The sequence below is a fragment of the Amblyraja radiata genome, chromosome 2 (assembly GCF_010909765.2).
Source record: "Amblyraja radiata isolate CabotCenter1 chromosome 2, sAmbRad1.1.pri, whole genome shotgun sequence".
Lineage (NCBI taxonomy): Eukaryota > Metazoa > Chordata > Chondrichthyes > Rajiformes > Rajidae > Amblyraja > Amblyraja radiata.
Window position 1 is genome coordinate 148,616,052 of NC_045957.1, and position 20,432 is coordinate 148,636,483.

The window sequence follows — 20,432 nt, forward strand, 5'->3', positions numbered from 1 at the left end:
TGTTACAAAGATTTTTTCAAAACCAGAGAGTTTTGACTGCAGTAGTGTCCTGGAGATTAATCTTCAGTTTAGTTTTAGTTTAGTTCAGTTTAGAGATACAGTGTGGAAACAGGTCCTTCAACCCACCAAGTCCACGGCGACCAGCGATTCCCTGAACGCTAACACTATCCTACACACTTGGGACAATTTGCGGTCTTTACCGAAACCAAATTAACGTACAAACCTGCACGTCTTTGGAGTGTGGGAGGAAACCGGAGCACCCCGAGATAATGGATGCGGTCACAGGGAGAGCGTACAAACTCCGTACAGACAGCACTCATAGTCAGGATCGAACCCGTGTCTCTGGCGCTGTAAGGCAGCAACTCTACCGCTGCGCAACTATCAGTTCTAATGTATATACGGTAGATGTTCGAAGATTGCAACAAAAACAGAAAAAAGCTAGGAGTATCCGTGGGGCTAAAACAGAGTTAATGTTTCATGAATGTTGATCAGAAATATTCTAATGAAAGTTCATCAACTGGAAATGTAGTGATTTTGGTTTAAATGTGATCTCCAGTGATAGATATGAGGAGTCTGCATGTTCTCCCAATGAGCACATGGGTTTCCTCCAGAGCTCTGGTTTCCTCCCACATCCCAAAAGATTAGCGAGCGAGCTAGTAGGTTAGTTGGACACAGTAAATTTCCCCCAGTGTATGGTAGAATCTGGAGGGAAATAATGGGAATATGGCGATCATTAAATAAATATATAGTATAAATGGGTAGTTGATAGCATGGTGCGATAAATGGCCTGGTTTTGTGCAGTAGTGGAATGAAAACATAGAAACATAGAAATAGGTGCAGGAGTAGGCCATTCGGCCCTTCGAGCCTGCACCGCCATTCAATATGATCATGGCTGATCATCCAACTCAGTATCCCGTACCTGCCTTCTCTCCATACCCACTGATCCCTTTAGCCACAGGGGCCACATCTAACTCCCTCTTAAATATAGCCAATGAACTGTCCTCAACTACCTTCTGTGGCAGAGAATTCCACAGTCACCAACCACTCTGTGTAAAAAATGATTTTCTCATCTCGGTCCTAAAAGACTTCCCTCTTATCCTTAAACTGTGACCCCTTGTCCTGGACTTCCCCAACATTGGGAATAATCTTCCTGCATCTAGCCTGTCCAACCCCATAATCTTCTAAATTCTAGCGAGTACAAGCCGAGTCTATCCAGTCTTTCTTCATATGAAAGTCCTGACATCCCAGGAATCAGTCTGGTGAACCTTCTCTGTATTCCCTCTATGGCAAGAATGTCTTTCTTGCCATAGACCTGCAAAAGAAGGTCTGAAGAAGGGTTCGGACTCAAAGAATGATGTCCTTTTCCTCCAGAGGTGCTGCTTGACCCGCTGAGTTACTCCATCATTTTGTGTCTATCTTTGGTATAAACCAGCATCTGCAAATTCTGTTTATTTGCAATGTACATGTTAGTTCTGCAGACCTGATGGAGATTAATTATATACATTGCTGAATAAATGTCTATTCATTGGACTTCTTAAAGTGAAGCTCCTCTTGGTGTTGACTGGCAGAACTTAAACAATAACTCATGGAAATATTATTCTACATCTTTAATTTAAAATTAAGATAATTAGCTCCCATAATTTCTAGAGGAAAAATCACCAATAATCATAGATCGTAAATACTTGCAACACCAAAATTATTAACATATTTTATTGACCATAAGTTGAGGAAGTTGGCTTCAGTTTAAGGAGTTACATTGCTTGTTATGTGAATGCCTCTGAAGCAAATCCCCCTTTAATCCCAAAGCAGGTATTGAATGGCATTAATATCCATGGAGTATTTCCAAGGAAATCAGAAACACTCCAGAACAAAAGCCCCCCCGAGGGTTATTTCTTCCAACTGTGGTTTATAATAACACAAAACCACCCTTAATGAAACACGTTGACTTTCTTTGCAAATATTATTTACCTCAAGCAGTTTTGACAGCAAAGATTGACAAGGTAGGTTTATCTTGTGAAAGAGAGGCCTTTAACACCAATCAAGGCTGGAGAATGATGTAGGTAGACTTCTTTACTTATTTTGATCGACTAAGCAAGTTCTATTCCTCCAATTCTTCCCTCCTAATTGGCCTGGTATTTTATCTATTTTTATAGATTACTAGACTAAGTGGGACCCGTTGGGTCCCAGCATCACACGGGAGGGCTGGTCACCAACGCAATATTCCGCCTCTCCACCAATTCCAATATTGCTCGCCAGTGGAGGGGGGGGGGGGCTTTCTGTTGCACTAGTATGGGTGTTGCGGGCCGAAGGTAATGGTTTCCAGAGGGCTAGTATAGACATTGTGGGCCGAATGGATTCTTGGGCTGGCAGCCAACTGTTGCAACGATTTTAAAAGCCAAGCCTAGGCAAACAATTTGGCTGCAGCCACCCGACAACCAAAATTCATTTTGTGAACACAAACTTTTAAGGCGAGACAAACAATTGGGCAGCAGCCACCGGACAACCAAAATTCATTTTGTGAACACAAACATAAAAAAAAGGCGAGGCAAACAATTGGGCAGCAGCCACCTGACAATCAAAATTCATTTTGTGAGCACAAACTTTTTTAAAAAGGCGAGGCAAACAATTGGGCAGCAGCCACCTGACAACCAAAATTCATTTTGTGAACACAAACTTTAAATAAAAAGGCAAACTATTTGGCAGCAGCCACATCGAGGGGACTCACCGTGGAGTAGATGTGCGTTCAGTGTTATTCACAGCTCAGAGAGCCGTGACCCTCTTGCTTCCTGGGTCTGGCAGAGATTGAGTGAGGCACGACACTTCAGGGTTTTACTGTATAGTCCCTCCTCCCTCCCCCCTGCCGCCAGCGGGGGCAGCAGAGAGAATGGGGAATTTAAAAAAAACATTAATATATCTCTGATTTTTCATCGATGGGAAAAATCCTTGGTCCCGGAAGGCGGAGGTGGGTTTTGAGCGAGGTGGCCAAAAATGACAGCCGTAGGCACATCGAGGGGAGTCACCGTGGAGTAGATGTGCGTTCAGTGTTATTCACAGCCCAGAGAGCCGTGCCCCTCTCGCTTCCTGGGTCTGGCAGAGAATGAGTGAGGCACGACACTTCAGGGTTTTATAGTCCCTCCCCCCTCCCGCCAGCGGGGGCAGCAGAGAGAATGGGGATTTTTTTTTAAACATTAATATATCTCTGATTTTTCATCGATGGGAAAAATCCTCGGTCCCAGAAGGCGGAGGGGGGTTTTGAGCGAGGTGGCCAAAAATGACGGCCGTAGGAGGCGGCGTTCTCTCGGAAATCGCAGCACAGTCGGCCAAAAGCGGTCAAGATCATACTTTTAGTAATATAGACTTCAGGGTTTTATAGTCCCTCCCCCCTCCCCCCTGCCACCAGCGGGGGCAGCAGAGCGAATGGGGAATTTTGAAAAAACATTAATATATCTCTGACTTTTCATCGATGGGAAAAATCCTTGGTCCAGGAAGGCTGAGGGGGGTTTTGAGCGAGGTGGCCAAAAATGACGGCCGTAGGTGGCGCCGTTCTCTCGGAAATCGCAGCACAGTCGGCCAAAAGCGGTCAAGATCAGACTTTTAGTAATATAGATAGAAGATATAGATTAGGAGGAGAGTGTGCTTACCGAATAGTGAAAGACTTGGATAGAGTGGATGTGGAGAGGATGTTTCCAGTAGTGGGAGAGTCTTGGGCTAGAGGTCATAGCCTCAGAATTAAAGGCCGTTCCTTTAGGATGGAGATCAGGAGGAATTTCTTTAGCCAGAGGGTGGTGAATCTGTGGGATTCTTTGCCACAGAAGGCTGTGGAGGCCAAGTCAATGGGTATTTTTAAGGCAGAGATAGATGATTCTTGATTAGTACGGGTGTCAGGGGTTATGGGTTATGGGGAGAAGGCAGGAGAATTGTGTTAGGGGGAGAGATAGGTCAGCCAAGATTGAATGATGGAGTAGACTTGATGGGCCGAATGGCTTAATTCTGCTCCTATCACTTATGACCTTATGTACATTTGCTTTGTTAAAGGCACTGCGCCACTGATCTGGAATGGTTCCATGGAAGGTTCCAAACTAGTTACTTGGTCACTTACGACCTCAAATGGTCATGTACTAGTTTGGTTAATCAATACTTAAAGTGTTTGTATATCTAAAGAGCCATCTCTCATCAGAAAAGAAGTGCAAGTTGAATATTTAAGTTTTCAGAAGCTTTTAGAATAGAAATGCAAACCAGCGTGTCTCATCAGAAATGTTTGCAAATCTTGTCACTTATGGTGCACATTTATTGTAAACATCTTTCACGCCTCAGGAGTCATTTATCATACTTAAAAACGATGTAAAGTTACCACTGAAATTGCATATTTGATTATCAATTATTGTCTTGGCACCTAAAAGGTATGTAAACAAAATGTATTTCGGTTTGGAGAGATTCTTCCATCTGGTCTCTGCTGTATTTTTGCTTGTGCTCAATAGAAACATGATCTCCATCTCCCCCAATCTCCATCTACAGGGACAGTGTGGAGAGAGTGTCCAGCTTTAAGTTTCTGGGCACTCGCATTTCAGAGGACCTCACATGGTCCACCAACACCGCTGCGCTGGTCAAGAATGCACGGCAACGACTGTTCTTCCTGAGGACATTAAAAAAAGACTGGTCTGCCCCAACAGCTGCTGACAACGTTCTACCGCTGCACCACAGAGAGCATATTAACGTATGGCATCTCTGTGTGGTATCTCAGCTGCACCGAGGCGGAGAGGAGAGCTCTTCAGCGCGTCGTCCACAGAGCGCAGAAGATTATTGGGACACAGCTACCAGCCTTGGACGGCATCTACCACACACGGTGCCTCAGGAAGGCCGTCAGCATCCACAAAGACTCCTCACACCCTTGTAATGGACTGTTCGAACTACTTCCCTCCGGCAGACATTACAAGGCCTTCTACACCCGCACCTCCAGACTCAGGAACAGCTTCATCCCCAGAGCTATAGCGGCTCTGAACCGGCCCTGCTGAGTGCCCCCCATCCCCCCTGGACTGTCTCCCTCGGATGGTCACGTCGCACATTGACCCGGCACAGACACATTTGCACTTTAGACTGTTTTGACTGTTTTACTGTTCTTTTTATAAATCATGTTTCTCGGGTATATAAATTTTATTAGTTGTTTAAGTTATGAGATCGGATGGAAGCTGCATAACAAATCTCATTGCACATATGTGCAAGGACAATAAAATATATTATTATTATTATTATTATTATTATAGATCTGTAGCTTTATGACAGTCATGACAGGCAGAATTGAAAAGGAAGGTACACAAAAATGCTGGAGAAACTCAGCGGGTGCAGCAGCATCTATGGAGCGAAGGAAATAGGTGACGTTTCGGGCCGAAACCCTTCTTCAGACTTATTCTGAAAATGATGAAAAGGAGGTGGGTGTTAATAAAAACACGAGTAGTGAGGAATGACCCTAGCACAAAATATCAACGTATATATAGTCAGAAAGGGTCCCGACCCGAAATGTCATCAATCCATGTTCTTCAGAATTGCTGCCTGACCCGCAAAGTTTCTGTCTTTTTTTTTACAAACATAATCAGTTTGAGTGAAGACCAGAAACAACAAGTGAAATAAGTCAGCACGGCTCATCAACATGCCCCCAATCTAGAGCTGCGCTGCAAGATTAAGATAAATAGAGAAACAATCAAAGATTAAAAAGATTCTGAGGGGGCTTTGCAGGGTTGGCGCAGATGGGATGTTTCCTTCATGGGGGTGAATACATTAAGGGCATCATTTTCAGAATAAGTGGGTTGCTTATTTAACTTGGAGATTAAGAGGACTTTCTTTTAGAGGGCTGTACACCTTTGGATTTCTCCACCCAAAAGGAATGAGGATGATTCACTGAATCTAAATAAGGCTGAAACAGGCAGGTGTTTGAAATATAGGGGTGTCAATAGTTATGGGGGAGAGGGAGAGAATCAGAGTTGAGGACAAGTTCAAATCATCCATGATATTTCTTGGAGTGCAGGAGGCTGATAGGTAATCTCTTAAAGGTGTATAAAATCATAGGGAATAGGCAGGGAGAGTCTTTTACCAGGGTAGAGGAATCATAAACAAAAGGGCATGTGTTTAAGGTGAGAGGGACAAGAGATAATACGAACCTCAGGGGCAACCTTTTCACTCAGTGGGGGGGAGGGGTGGTTATAGGGAGCATGCAGCCAGAGGAGGTAGTTGAGGCAGGTAATATAACAGCATTTAAAAGACACTAGGACAGGTATATGGTTTAGAGGGATATAAGCGAAACACAGGCAGGTGGAACTAGTTTAGCTCTTAGTCAGCCTGGAGGAGTTGGACTGAAGGGCTTGTTTCCATGCTCTATGACCCTTTGACTCTATGATGTTAGTGAATGGCGGAGCAAGCTTGAGAGACTGTCCAGTCAACCCCTGCTCCTGTTCCTTATGTACACACAGTGAAGGGTTCCCTCCGCAATGGTACAGTTTTGACTTTGCAAGGAGAGAATGAAAACACCAAGAGCCAAATCCCTGTTTAAAAGACAAAGCATTTTATCATGGATGTGCTGTCCTGTGACATTATTGTGGCCGGCAGTTACTGAGCAGGGCCAATCCATATGTGAAAAATCCTCTCGTGACATCCCTGAGATCCAGTGAGTGAATCAATTATCCTGCAACTAGTGTTAATGGCTGTCTGTTCAAACAGATGTTGCATCCTATCAGCCGCCTACCCATACACATCGGAGCAGGGTGACAGTGTTTCCTCAGTGGAAAGCTGTTCATTACGCGAATATGATTCTGTGACAACCTGCCTAAGTGGAATTTGTCAACAATTATTAAGCTATTCCATTCTCATCATCCACGGCAGCCAGGGAACAGCCCAACTGTGCCTGGGTGGCATGTCACCTCCTCCCTGTCAGAGCGCAAGATGGAGAAAACCATTGTCAGAGAGGTAAGGCTGTTGTCTAATGAGCAATGGGCGAGTCTAGGACTATAGGTCATAGCCTCAGAATTAAAGGTCAGAATTAAAGCAAGAATTTCATTGTCCTATCAGGGACACATGACAATAAACTCTCTTGAATCTTGAATCTTGAATGGTCTTTTAAGAAGGATATCAGGACAAATTTCTCTAGTCAGAGGGTGGTGAATTCTTTGCCACCGAAGGCTGTGGTGGCCAAGTCAGTGTATATATTTAAGGGAGAGATAAATACATTCTTGATTAGTACAGGTGTCAGAGGTTATGGGGAGAAGGCAGGAGAATGGGGTTAGGAGGGAGAGATAGATCAGCCATGATTGAATGGTGTAGACTTGATGGGCCCAATGGCCTAATCTACTCCTATCACTTATGACATGAGAAGTATTATCAGTCAAGGGTGCAATCCTCTGATTCCTTTACACAAACCTGCTGTTAGGTCAGAGTCCTAAAATTATATGCGTTGGTAAACGCCCCCCACTTAATAAGAGATGCAATGAGATAATGATGAGTGACCGATTCTCGGGAGTTCCCGCAACAACAGCTTTGTCCGCTGGACTGGAGGGTGGTTGCTTCGTCCGTCCCAGGTCACGGAGTTTGAATCGGCTCGTTCGCGGAGCGTGGAATCGGCCGCGGGATTTACCATCACCCGGCGGGGGCCTCAACATCGAGAGCCTCGATCGCCTCGACGCAGCGGGAGAACAAGCAAGGAAGAGATAAGACTTTTGGCCTTCCATCACAGTGAGGAGGTGCCTGGAGACTCACTGTGATGGATGTTTGTGTTAAGCTGTGTTCATTGTGTGTTTCATTGCTTTTTTAGTCATGACTGCAAGCTACGCAATTTTGTTCAAACTATTTGAATAACAATAAAGGATATTGTATTGTATTGTATGGAGTGGTAGCCACTGTACTGAGAGCTGCCAGATTAGATGGTATTTTACCCAACTTCACTGAGGCAACAAGACCTGGAATGTTATCAAATGGGAATGGAGAGAGCAGATCACAGAATGCGAGATACCACATTGTAGCATAGCAAACCAGAAGGTGGAGGGTGAAGCTAGCAACCAATGTGAGGTGCGCATGAAACCCTCTCTCCCAATAAGCGAGTTCGGTATTCCGACTGCGTATGCCCAGGTCATAGGTCACAAGCGATAAAAATTCACGAAGGGCCATAGAGAACCCAGCCACATTTCTGCCCAATTATGGCCATTACCTATAATCGAGTTCGGTATTCCGAAAGACGCAAGGAATCATGGGATTTGTCAAAGGTCACAAGCGATAAAAACTCTCGGCAGCCGTGTCGCAGCATGGACTCAGACCTGAGCCTCGTCTGCAGCCAGGATCGATACCGAGTCTCCGGCATCGCAATCACTGCCGAACCACCACTGGACGATCCCCGTCCCCTCCTGAGTGCCCCTCACCCCCCCGTCAGCGTTAAATTCAACTCAAGTGGATGAGGTTAACCCGGCCTGTCTCGCCGTGTTAACCTCCAGCGCTGCCTGGACTGACGGGACACCAACGCAGAGCCTTGGAGTTAGCGCTGCTTCTCCACGCTGGCTATAAGCCAGGGGTGTCGTTCCCGTATGTCCAGGCAGGGCTGGTAGACTAACAGGCAGAGTTGAGCTGGATTTAGCGCTGCTTCTCCCCGCTGGCTGTGGGCACCGTTCCTGTCTGACTCCCGACGTCTCTGGCCGACCCCGGACGGGGGGGGGGGCACTTGGGAGGGGACGGGGATGGTCCAGTGGCAGCTCGGCAGCGATTTCAGCGCCAGAAACCCGGGAACGATCCTGGCTGCGGATGAGGCGCGAGGTTTGAGTCCATGTCGCGACACGGCTGCCAAGAGTTTTTATCGCTTGTGACCTTTGACAAATTAGATTAGATTAGATTAGATTAGATCCTTTATTTGTCATTCAGACCTTTTGGTCTGAACGGCAAAAGTCTTAAAGTTACTGTCTCTTCCCTCCTTATTCTTCCTCTGCGCTGAGGCGATATGTTGTTACCCCACCGGGCGATGGTAGGCTCAACCGAGCTCTGCGAACGGGCCGGTTCAAACTCCGCGGCCCCGGGGTGGTCGAAGCTGCCGCCCTCCAGTCTAGCAGACGCAGCTGTTGCCGCGGGAGCTCCGGAAAATAGGCACCAGCCTGTGACCTGCGAGCTCCCGACGATTTCGTCCACTGGCCCGCGGCCGAGCCCCGGATTCAGGTCGGCGCTGCCGGAACGCTGCCTCAGCCACCGGAGCACCGTCTCAGCCCCGAGTTGTGCCGCCCTCACCGGAGCGCCGTCTCAGCCCCGCGCCGGGCCGCCCTCAGCGGAGCACCGTCTCAGCCCCGAGTCGTGCCGCTGCCACTGGAACGCCGTCTCAGCCCCGCGCCGGGCCGCCCTCACCGGAGCACCGTCTCAGCCCCGAGTTGTGCCGCCCTCACCGGAGCGCCGTCTCAGCCCCGCGCCGGGCCGCCCTCAGCGGAGCACCGTCTCAGCCCCGAGTCGTGCCGCTGCCACTGGAACGCCGCCGCAGCTCGAAGACGGCCAGCGTCGCATTGGTAAGTCCTGGCTGGCTCTGTTTCCGGAGCCTCGAAGTCGGTCGCAGTTGAAGGCCGCCAGCTCCGCCATTAGGCCTCAGTTCTAAATCCCATGGTTCCTTGCATTTTTCGGAATACCGAACTCGATTATAGGCAATGGCCATAATTGGGCAGAACTTTGGCTGGGTTCTCTATGGCCCTTCATGTCCTCAGTTTCCTGGTCAGGTCAGGCAAAGCAAGGATCAATCAAAGCTCCTTTTTAATGGTTATTACAGCACCGTTTCCAACTTGAAAATATTTTCTGCCCTTAAATTTATTAAAGTAATTCTATTGAAGTTGAATTATGGGTGGAAATTTGCGATTTTATTTTCCTTACAGACCTAGGTCTGTGTAATACTTTATCAAAATGATAACAGGATAAATCATGAATGTAATCAGACCAAGTGTTGGCATTTCTGAGATGTAAACTACTTTTCCACTCCAGAAGAATTATGTAATTGTAACTTGGGATGTACTTCTCTATTTCATGTTAGATGATGTGTTTTATAGGCCATGCAAATACAATATTGAGCTTATCTCCAGAGCATTTATGGTGAATAAAAACAGTGAAACAATATTACAAATTTATGAGGCTGACAATAGTTTAAAAACATGCAAGGCCTTCGTTCTGGTTTCCAGAAACTGGATTCAGATTTTAAATTTTCAGCCCGGGAACAAAAGCCAGAATATATAAATATGTCTGGAGAAAAAAAGAAAACTGCATATGCTTTTCTCTGCACCAATTAACTATATTTCAGTTACTGCTTTGTACTATCAAGGGTAATAAGACTCCATCAATACTGGCTGCCAGAGTTTAACCATCTTATATGCAGCTGCCCATTCAATCAGGGTATGGACAGTATTGATTTTGGAGGAGTAGTGAAGATTGCCACTTATCATTGTAGATCCACCTTAGGGGCTATCAACCTTCTTCTCTTCGCCCGAATGATGGGAGCTGACAGCGGTGTCCACTTGCTTGGCTATTGCCAGAACAGTTGTATCAATGGTTTTATTACTACCAGACCACTGAAAAATGCAAGAGGATATGGTACGATGGGGTAAAAAACATAGAAACATAACATAGAACCATAGAAAATAGGTGCAGGACTAGGCCATTCGGCCCTTCATTCAATATGATCATGGCTGATCATCCAACTCAGTATCCAGTACCTGCCTTCTCTCCATACCCCCTGATCCCTTTAGCCACAAGGGCCACATCTAACTCCCTCTTAAATATAGCCAATGAACTGGCCTCAACCACCCTCTGTGGCAGAGAATTCCACAGATTCACCACTCTCTGTGTGAATTTTTTTTTCTCATCTTGGTCCTCAAACTGTGACCCCTTGTTCTGGACTTCCCCAACATCGGGAACAATCTTCCTGCATCTAGCCTGTCCAACCCCTTAAGAATTTTGTAAGTTTCTGTACGATCCTATAAGATAACATGGTTGGCATGATGAGTTGAGCTGAAAGGCCCGTTTATGTGTTGTATAAAAACAAAGTGTTGGAAGAGCTCAGCAGGTCAGGCAGTATCTGAGGAGGGAATGGACAGGCAGTGTTTAAGATCGGGAGCCTTCTTCAAACTGGAGAAAGATCCCGATGTGAAGGGTCTATTACCTCTGCAGATGATATCTGACCTGCTGAGTTCCTCCAGCACTTTGTCGTTTGCTCATGCTTCGAGCATGTGCAGTTTCTTCTGTCATGACTTGATGATGAAGGCCATGGACAGATTCCAGTGGAAAATCTTTGCTCAGCTCGGCCTTTGACACCCGAAGAAGTGGTGCCGAAAGCATCACAAAAACATGGAACCGAGGTTACCTCAGCGAAGAATTTCGGATTCTAGGTAACTCAACACATGAAATCCCGTTTTCCTCTTTTTTCTGGAAAACACGAATTCCACTCCGTGAAACAAAGGGGAAAATCTATTGCTTTTGTGCCAACTGGTGTCTTCCCTTGTGATTTTCTTATATTAACTAAAAAAAAAAGGGAGGAATTCTATTTTAGGACTGCTCCTTCGAGCACAGGGGTGAGGGGTGATAGAGGCATACGAGGAATAGATAGGGTAAAAGAATGTCTGCATTCACCCTGAATATGGATTCAAGAACTCCGACATATGTAGGAACCTGAGGGCAGCTTGTTTTACTCGAAGGACGGTGGGTATATTGAGTGAGGTGCCAATGGAGATAGTTGAGGCAAATACTATAAGAGCTCTTAAGAACTCTCGGACAGGTACATGGATAGGAAAGGATTAGAGGGATATGGGCCAAACACAGAAAATGGGACCAACTCAGATGGGGCAACATGGTTGGCATGATGAGTTGAGCTGAAGGGCCCGTTTACATGCTGTATGACTTCATGACAGAGTGTGCAATAATGGCCCTTCAATACATTTAATAATAATGTCCCACCAACCAAAAACGGCAATATCTAATGGACGATGACCTCAGTGCTTGTGTGGGAACTTGCTCTACACGTATGAGCTGCTGTCTTTACTACTTCTTTGGCACTCCCTTGGTTGCCCTGCATCCATGTTGGTTCCATGCGCTCTGAAGAGGCTGATGTGGCCCAATGCGGGATCAAGTGATTTGTCACAGATGGAGCAGGATATCCCTGACAAGATGAGCAGTGGATAACTGCGCTTCTTTCACCGTGTCATAGATTCATACAGCACGGAAACAGGCTCTTCAGCCCAACTTGTACATGCTGACCAAGTTGCCCCATCTATGCTAGCCCCACCTGTCCGCATTTGCCCCATATCCCCCCTAAGCCTTTCCTATCCATGAAGCTGTCCAAACGTCTATTAAATGTTGCAAAAGTACCTGCCTCAACTCTTTCCCCTGCCAGCTCGTTCTATAATCCCACCACATTCTTTATGAAAAAGTTCCCCGGCAGGTTCCTATCGAATCGTACCACTCACACCTTAAACCTCTGCCATGACCCTCTGGGTTCGCTATGCCCAATGCATGTACACAAGGTACTCAATCCCATTCCAAATGGTCCGACCTCACTTTGAGCAGTCATGGCCGGGGATTCCCAGAGGGAAATATCTTTGCACATCATTGAAGCTTCAGTCCTGTTGGTCAGGTAATCTCAGTGCTTAGAATAGACTGACTACTAAATCATTTGGAGCATTCTGACGCCATGAAACATGGCAGATACATGCAAGTATTTTCCTCTCTCTTTGAGACTACTACACAATTCAGTAACAGGGGAAGGGTGCAATTACACACAGAAGCGGCAGGGAAATGAATTGCCTCTCAATGTTGCTTGTTACAACCCAAGCACTGACAAGAGTGTAACAGTTTGAATGATCCATGCGCTGTGGTCTCTATGATTACCAAACCAGGACATGGCTCGCAGCTGTTGCACGGCATTCCAAGTTTAGTTCAATGTTTTAGTTTTGAGATAGTGCGCAAACAGGCCCTTCAACAGGCTATTCTTGCCATAGAGGGAGTACAGAGAAGATTCACCAGACTGATTCCTGGGATGTCGGGACTTTCATATGAAGAAAGACTGGATTGACTTGGCTTGTACTCGCTAGAATTTAGAAGATTGAGGGGGGATCTTATAGAAACTTACAAATTTCTTAAGGGGTTGGACAGGCTAGATGCAGGAATATTGTTCCCAATGTTGGGGAAGTCCAGAACAAGGGGTCACAGTTTAAGGATAAAGGGGAAATCTTTTAGGACTGAGATGAGAAAAACATTTTTCACACAGAGAGTGGTGAATCTCTGGAATTCTCTGCCACAGAATGTAGTTGAGGCCAGTTCATTGGCTATAGTTAAGGGGGAGTTAGATGTGGCTCTTGTGGCTAAAGGGATCAGGGGGTATGGAGAGAAGGCAGGTACCGCCATGATCATATTGAATGGCGGTACAGGCTCGAAGGGCCGAATGGCCTACTCCTGCACCTATTTTCTATTTTTCTATGTTTCAACCCACCAAATCCACGCAGACCAGTGATCCCCGCACATTAACACTGTCCTACACACACTGGGGACAATTTACAAATATACCAAGCCAATCAACCTACAAACCTGTATGTCTTTGGGGTGTGGGATGAAACCGGAGATCCCGGAGAAGACCCACGCAGGTCACGGGGAGAACGTACAAACTCTATAGAGACAGCACCCATAGTCAGGTTCTAATCCAGGTACCTGGCGCTGTAAGGCAGCAACTCTACAGCTGCGCCACCATGCCACCCTGTTGTAACCTGATCCTTACAAGATGGATTATGGTTCATTCAGATGGTTGAAAATAACCAGAAAAAAAATCACAAAGCCAGTCTGTATCTCTGGAGGAAGCCATTCTGAGAAAGGCAACTTTCTTGGGGCAAAATGCAAATGTTTCAGTACTTTACCCGTATCTGAACCCATTCTGAATGATGGGAGATGTCTGGCAATGTACATTACTACAGAAACTATAGTTGTAAATAACTGAAATCATGGGTTGGTACAATCAATACTGCAATAAGATAGGCACGTAAACACAACACAGTTGAATGGTGATTATGAGACTAATTTAACTTCGGAGTCACGTGAGTGACTACGTGAAGAACCCGCTCAGTGCGCAGGCGCGGCATTACGCCAGCAGTGCAACAGCGGCAGCAGTGGGAGTTAGGCGCTCCCGCTACAGAATGAAACGGACCGTCAGGTGAGTACCCCGAGGTCGGGTTTCTTTTACAGGGGAGCCTTTTTTCTGCTTGTGTTTTACAGGCAGAGAAAAAGGCTCTGGAACAAAACTGTCCCCCGTTCGAAGAGGAACGTTTCCCGTCGGGGAGGGGGGCAGCAACAGGCGGTAGGAGCGTTTAACCGGTGTTCCGTAATTCCCCGACACCGTGCCGAGCCCAGCCCGCTAGTACCTGAGCAGTGGGCTGGATGCATAGCCACCCGAAGAGGCATCCGGCAGGTGTTCCCGATTTCGGACGGGACGTCTCTCCACCCGCACGGGGGAGAGAGAGCCGCCTGAGCCGCTGGAGCGGCTCACGGAGCAGGTGCCTGCGAGACGCGCTGCTTGAGGGGCGCTCTCGCTTCTACAAGGCACAAAAGCTCTAGAAGAAGGCGGTAGGAACAATTACCGGGCGCTCCGCTATCCCCATCACCGCGACGAGCCCAGTCCCGCTAGTGCCTGAACTGCGGGCTGGATGTCTAGCCATCCGAACAGGCATCCGGCCGGTGGCGTCCGATTCGTCGGACGGGGACATGTCTCCACCTAAATGGAGGAGACACAGCCGCCTGAGCTGCATCCAACAGCTATTGGAGCAGCTCCAGCGAGATGCGCAGAAAGAGCGCTCTCGCGGAGGGAGGTCAGGCACCCCCTCCACAGTGTTCTGTACACTGCCCTCTGCTCCCTCATTACTGGAGGCTAGCATTGGTGACCAGGGCTGGGCTGGTCTGGAACAGGGGCAGGCGGACGAATTCGGGAGTATGCCAGGGGTGCAGGAACAGGAAGGGCTGTTGGGTGTGATGGACCGCTTTGTAGCAACCCCACGGGCTGGAGCACCGCTGGAACCAAGAATGGCGGCCAGCATCAACCATCTATCCAATAAACCATTACTGGAAAAGGTGCTCGCTGAGGTGCTGAAACAACACAGCACCAGAAAACTGTGAGGCCCTCAAAGTAAAAAGTGTCAACAGCCAAATCTGGGGGCATGTGGGTCACACATCCGGTCCCAAGAACTCAAGCTACAGCAGATCCTAAGGCTCCTGACGTCGGCCATCACAGCCTTTGCTCGTTGCGTGGAGACCACGGAGATGGATACCTGCCAGCAGGATGTGCTGGCATTAATGTGTACCACGGCATCCACCAGTCGACGTCCGCAATATGGGACTGGTGAACGCTTGGGGTCCGCACATTATCCCCAAAGATCTTTCAGATCAGGGCCCGCAGCGGACCCTCTGGAAAATGCGCCTCCCCCCAACATCGCCAGCACGTCAGAACAAAATCTTCAGGAAAATGAAGAAACAGAATCGCCAATAACCATGGAGGTAGGTGGGTCTGGTCCCTACCAGCATATAGAGAATAAGGGTGCTTTATTAACAGGGGGGAGATTACACTTGTTTAAAGAAGCATGGGGTATGGTCACGAGTGACAAGTATATACTCAACAGCATTAGTGGATATAAAATACAATTCATGTCAGAAAAAACGCCGCCAGTTCAACATTGGCCCCAAAGGGTATTTCTCCCTCCGTCAAAGAGAAACGTGAGGGACAAGCTGAACTGGTGAGACTTATCACAAAGGGGGTCATCGAAAAGACCAAACATGAACCTTTGGAATTTGTATCGAATATATTCACTAAAACCAAAAAAGATGGTGTCTGTCGCATCATCATTGACTTAACATCACTAAACAAATTTGTTAAGTATATACATTTCAAAATGGAGACATATGTTACTGCCAAACAACTGAATTCCAAAGGACACTTCATGGCAAGCATTTATCTTAAAGATGCTTACTATCTAGTACCCATATACAAGGATCATCGCAGATACCTAAAATTTATCTGGATGGTACAAAGCATTGCCCTATGGGCTAACTTCAGCCCCAAGATTATTCACCAAAATATTGAACCCAGCCATGGCAATACTAAGAAAACAAAAACATTTTGTCATGGCATATCTGGGATGATATTCTGATAGTAGGGAAAATGATGGAATTGGCTGTGGCAGCAGTATCAGCTACAAAACAGCTCCTCGAAACTCTGGGGTTCGTCCTACATCCAGATAAATCTAAGTTGAAGCCATCCACTATCATGGACTACCTGGGCTTCACAATTAACTCAGTCCATATGACTGTTACCTTGCCAAAGGCAAAAATGGTTGAATTAGCACAATCATGCAACAATTTAATGGTCAACGAGCGACCAACTATTCGACAAGTAGCAAGAGTAATTGGGGAAATGGTAGCAGCATTTCCGGCTACACAATTCGGACCTTTGCACTATCAAAAAATTTACAGAGAGCAAAGGTACAGGCAATAAAACGACATACAGGTCACTATGATCGTGTCATGAACTTATCCACTGAAGCAATATCAGAGCTACAGTGGTGGGCAGAAAACGTTTGGCATAGTTTCAGCCCTATCTTTATCACTAACCCTACTTTAGTTATTCAAACAGATGCCAGTGCTCAAGGCTGGGGAGCGACTAACTCCATATCCAGCACAGGTGGTAGATGGACTAAACTAGAGTCATCATTACTACTTACACTGGGCATTAACTATCTAGAGATGTTGGGCGCCTTTTATGGTTTAAAAGCATATGTATCTAATATGCAGCACTTGCATGTTCGGTTACAAATTGATAAATACTACGGTGATGGTTTATATTAACCATATGGGTGGCATAAAATCATTATCATGCGACAAATTGGTCAACATGATTTGGCAATGGTGTGTCGAAAGACATATTTGGCTATTAGCTACTTACCTACCAGGTAAGCTAAACACCCATGCCATGAATAAATTAAACGCCTGGGTTGCAAGTTTGAACAGACCTTACCTGGAACTGGGATTGTCCAAACAAACCATCACCACCATGTCGGCATCCCTTCGAACATCCACCAAGAGGCAGTACTTAACCAGCATCAAAAAAGGGAGAAGCACTGCCAGGAAACAGGGACAACATACGCAACAGCCACAGCCACCAACATACTGGAGTTCCTGGCCTACCTACACCACGATGTAGGGATCAGCTACAGTGCCATCAACACAGCGCAGAGTGCTCTTTCTGCTTATCTCAAACCAGCGCCAGGACACCAGGCGATGGGATCCCATCCACTGGTGGTAAAACTGATGAAGGGCATTTACAATATCAAGCCCTAAGCCCAGGTATACCCATATTTGAGATATCAGTGTGGTCCTGGCATATCTCAGGGAATGGCCACCAGCCAGATCCCCCGGCCTCGAGCAAGCTACACTAAAGACGCTCATGTTGATGGCACTTGTATCCGCTCAGAGGGTCCAGTCACTACACCTATTGCGACTGGACAACATGATCACAGCTCCAGACCAGATCTGTCGTTATCCAGCGACTGATCAAACAGAGCAGACCAGGAACACCTAATCCAGTCGTGGCTTACCCACCAGAACCACGGTTATGTGCCATGACCCACCTACTATCCTACATAGACACAACCAAAATATTCGAGGGAGATGAAAAGCCTTGTGGGTCAGTCACAAAAACCTTATGGTCGGGTGACGAGCCAAACCATTGCGAGATGGCTCAAGCAGGTGCTAGAAACTGCTGGGATAAACACTAACATGTACAAATTATATTCCACCAGGGCAGCATCCATGTCGACGGCTAAAGAATGGACATGCCTATAGACCACATCCTGGCTACAGCAGGATGGTGGGGGGGGGTGAAAAGACCGTTCAGAAATTTTATAATAAGCCGTTGGCAAAACCTGGTTTATTTGCAGTAAAGATTTACGAACTGCAAATATTTAATTTAAGCCCAGGGGAGCAACTTAATTCTTTGTTGTTATTGTTTAAAAAATACCATTGTGTTTTTCTACAATTAGACTCATTGGTTGATTACGATAACACTTCCTCCCTCAAGAACTTCGGCAGTGAGTGAAATGAAACTGTTACACGGTTTGAAATCACAGAGCTTTGAAATCTTCACGTAGTCACTCACGTGACTCCGAAGTAAAAAAGTAAGATTAAACGAGAACTTACCAGTTTGAAGTTTGATCTGTATTTTATGAGGAGTTACGATGAGGGATTACGTGCCCTCCGCTCCCACCCTCATTATATGGATCAAACTAATAAATTGATGTCTCCTTATCTTTACTATGTTTACTTCAAATAACTGTGTCTATCTGTGATTCCACACCGCTGCTTGGAAGTATGCCGCGCCTGCGCGCTGAGCGGGTTCTTCACATAATCCCTCATCGTAACTCCTCATAAAATACAGATCAAACTTCAAACTGGTAAGTTCTCGTTTAATCTTACTATTTTACACCCCTCTGTCTCTCTGCTCACACATTTACGAACCCCACCACCTCTTATTCTCTGTTTATTATTGTTTTCTTCTTCCCCCCTACAGGTTGGGTCTGAGTGCTTTCCTTCTCTGCCTCCTGCCTCGCACACTGTCTACTAGCTTTCTCTATTTGAACTGTAGTCGATGAATAACAGCCTGACATATGAGTTTTTGTTGTCCAAGTGGTCCAGAGCGGAGTGGAGAGCCAGTGAGATCGCATCCACTGTTGATCTGTTGTGGCGGTAAGCGAACTGCAGTGGGTTCAGGTTTTTGTCGAGGTAGGAGTTGATTTGCGCCATGATCAACCTCTCAAAGCTCTTCATCACCACCGGCGTTAGTGCCATTAGTCAATAGTCGTTGAGGCAAGTCACTTGCTCTTCTTGGGCACCGGTATAATTGATGCCCTTTTAAAGCAGGTGGGAAGCTCAGACCTCAGAAGTGAGAGGTTGAAAATGTCCGTAAAAACTCCAGCCAGTTGGTCCGCACAGGTTTTTAGAACATGACCGTGTATACCATCAGGTCCAGGCACTTTTCGAGGGTTCACCACCCTGAAGGATTTCCTAATCTGAGGAAAGACATTCCTGCCATAGAGGGAGTACAGAGAAGGTTCACCAGACTGATTCCTGGGATGGCAGGACTTTCATATGAAGAAAGACTGGATCGACACAGCTTGTACTCGCTAGAATTTAGAAGTTTGAGGGAGGATCTTATCGAAACTTACAAAATTCTTAAGGGGTTGGACAGGCTAGATGCAAGAAGATTGTTCCCGATGTTGGGGAAGTCCAGAACAAGGGGTCACAGTTTGAGGATAAGGGGGAAGTCTTTAAGGACCGAGATGAGAAATAGTTTTTTCACACAGAGAGTGGTGAATCTGTGGAATTCTCTGCCACAGAAGGTAGTTGAGGCCAGTTCAGTGGCTATATTTAAGAGTGAGTTAGATGTGGCCCTTGTGGCTAAAGGGATCAGGGGGTATGGAGAGAAGGCAGGTACTGGATACTGAGTTGGATGATCAGCCATGATCATATTGAATGGCGGTGCAGTTTCGAAGGGCCGAATGGCCTACTCCTGCACCTATTTTCTATGTTTCTATCTACCTGCACATAATCCATATCCCTCCATTCCCTGCATATCCAGATACCAACCCAAAAGGCTTTAAAGTTCCACTATCATATCTGCCTAATCCACCACCAAACTACACAGAGCGCTATCCAAAATACACACCTCTGTCCCGAAACTTTTAACAACAAATGTCCCTGGTAAATTCCACTTCAACTGCACGGCAAGTGATCTATGAGTTCATTCGCACAATTCCACATGTACAGTAAGTAAAATCATTTAAACAAACAGCTTCTCTGGTAATTGTGGTAACGGCTCAGTTATTATCTGCCAAATGACTACGACAGACGATCTATTCTGACAAGGGTGCAGAGCTGACTTTAAAACAATTCAAACAGATTAAAATAAAAAAAAACATATTAAAATACCAACTGTAACCTAGAATTTTAATAAGCTCATTAAAATACTAACAGGCCAAATGTTCTACTCAGAACATTTCAAATACCCAGCACTCTCCAAGTGGAAACATTGCCCCTTGCATATACCCGGGTATGCCACCACTTGCCACTGGGCGCAGCAGAGAGCCCAGTGCTAATGTGGACAGCTAGATGTGCTGATATCCATCCGACCTCCAGACCGCCTCACTCCCTGCCATTCTCCGGTTTAATTTGTCAATGCAAAATGCATTGAGTTGCAAACAGTTGGAGTCACAGTCAAACTTCTTCAGTCTTCAGCCCAACTTGTCCACGATGACACCGATTCCCCCATCTAACCACAGAAACATAGAACATAGAAACATCGAAAATAGTTGCAGGAGTAGGCCATTCAGCCCCTTCAAGCCAGCACCGCCATTCAGTATGAT

At 46.3% G+C, this 20,432-nt stretch overlaps 1 protein-coding gene across 8 annotated transcripts in view; it reads right to left on the reverse strand.

Annotated features, from left to right (window-relative positions):
* The window catches only part of ctnnd2 (catenin delta 2), a 1,121,748-nt gene that overhangs the window by 106,394 nt on the left and 994,922 nt on the right, over positions 1–20,432 (reverse strand). The gene's annotated exons all lie outside the window — the stretch shown is intronic.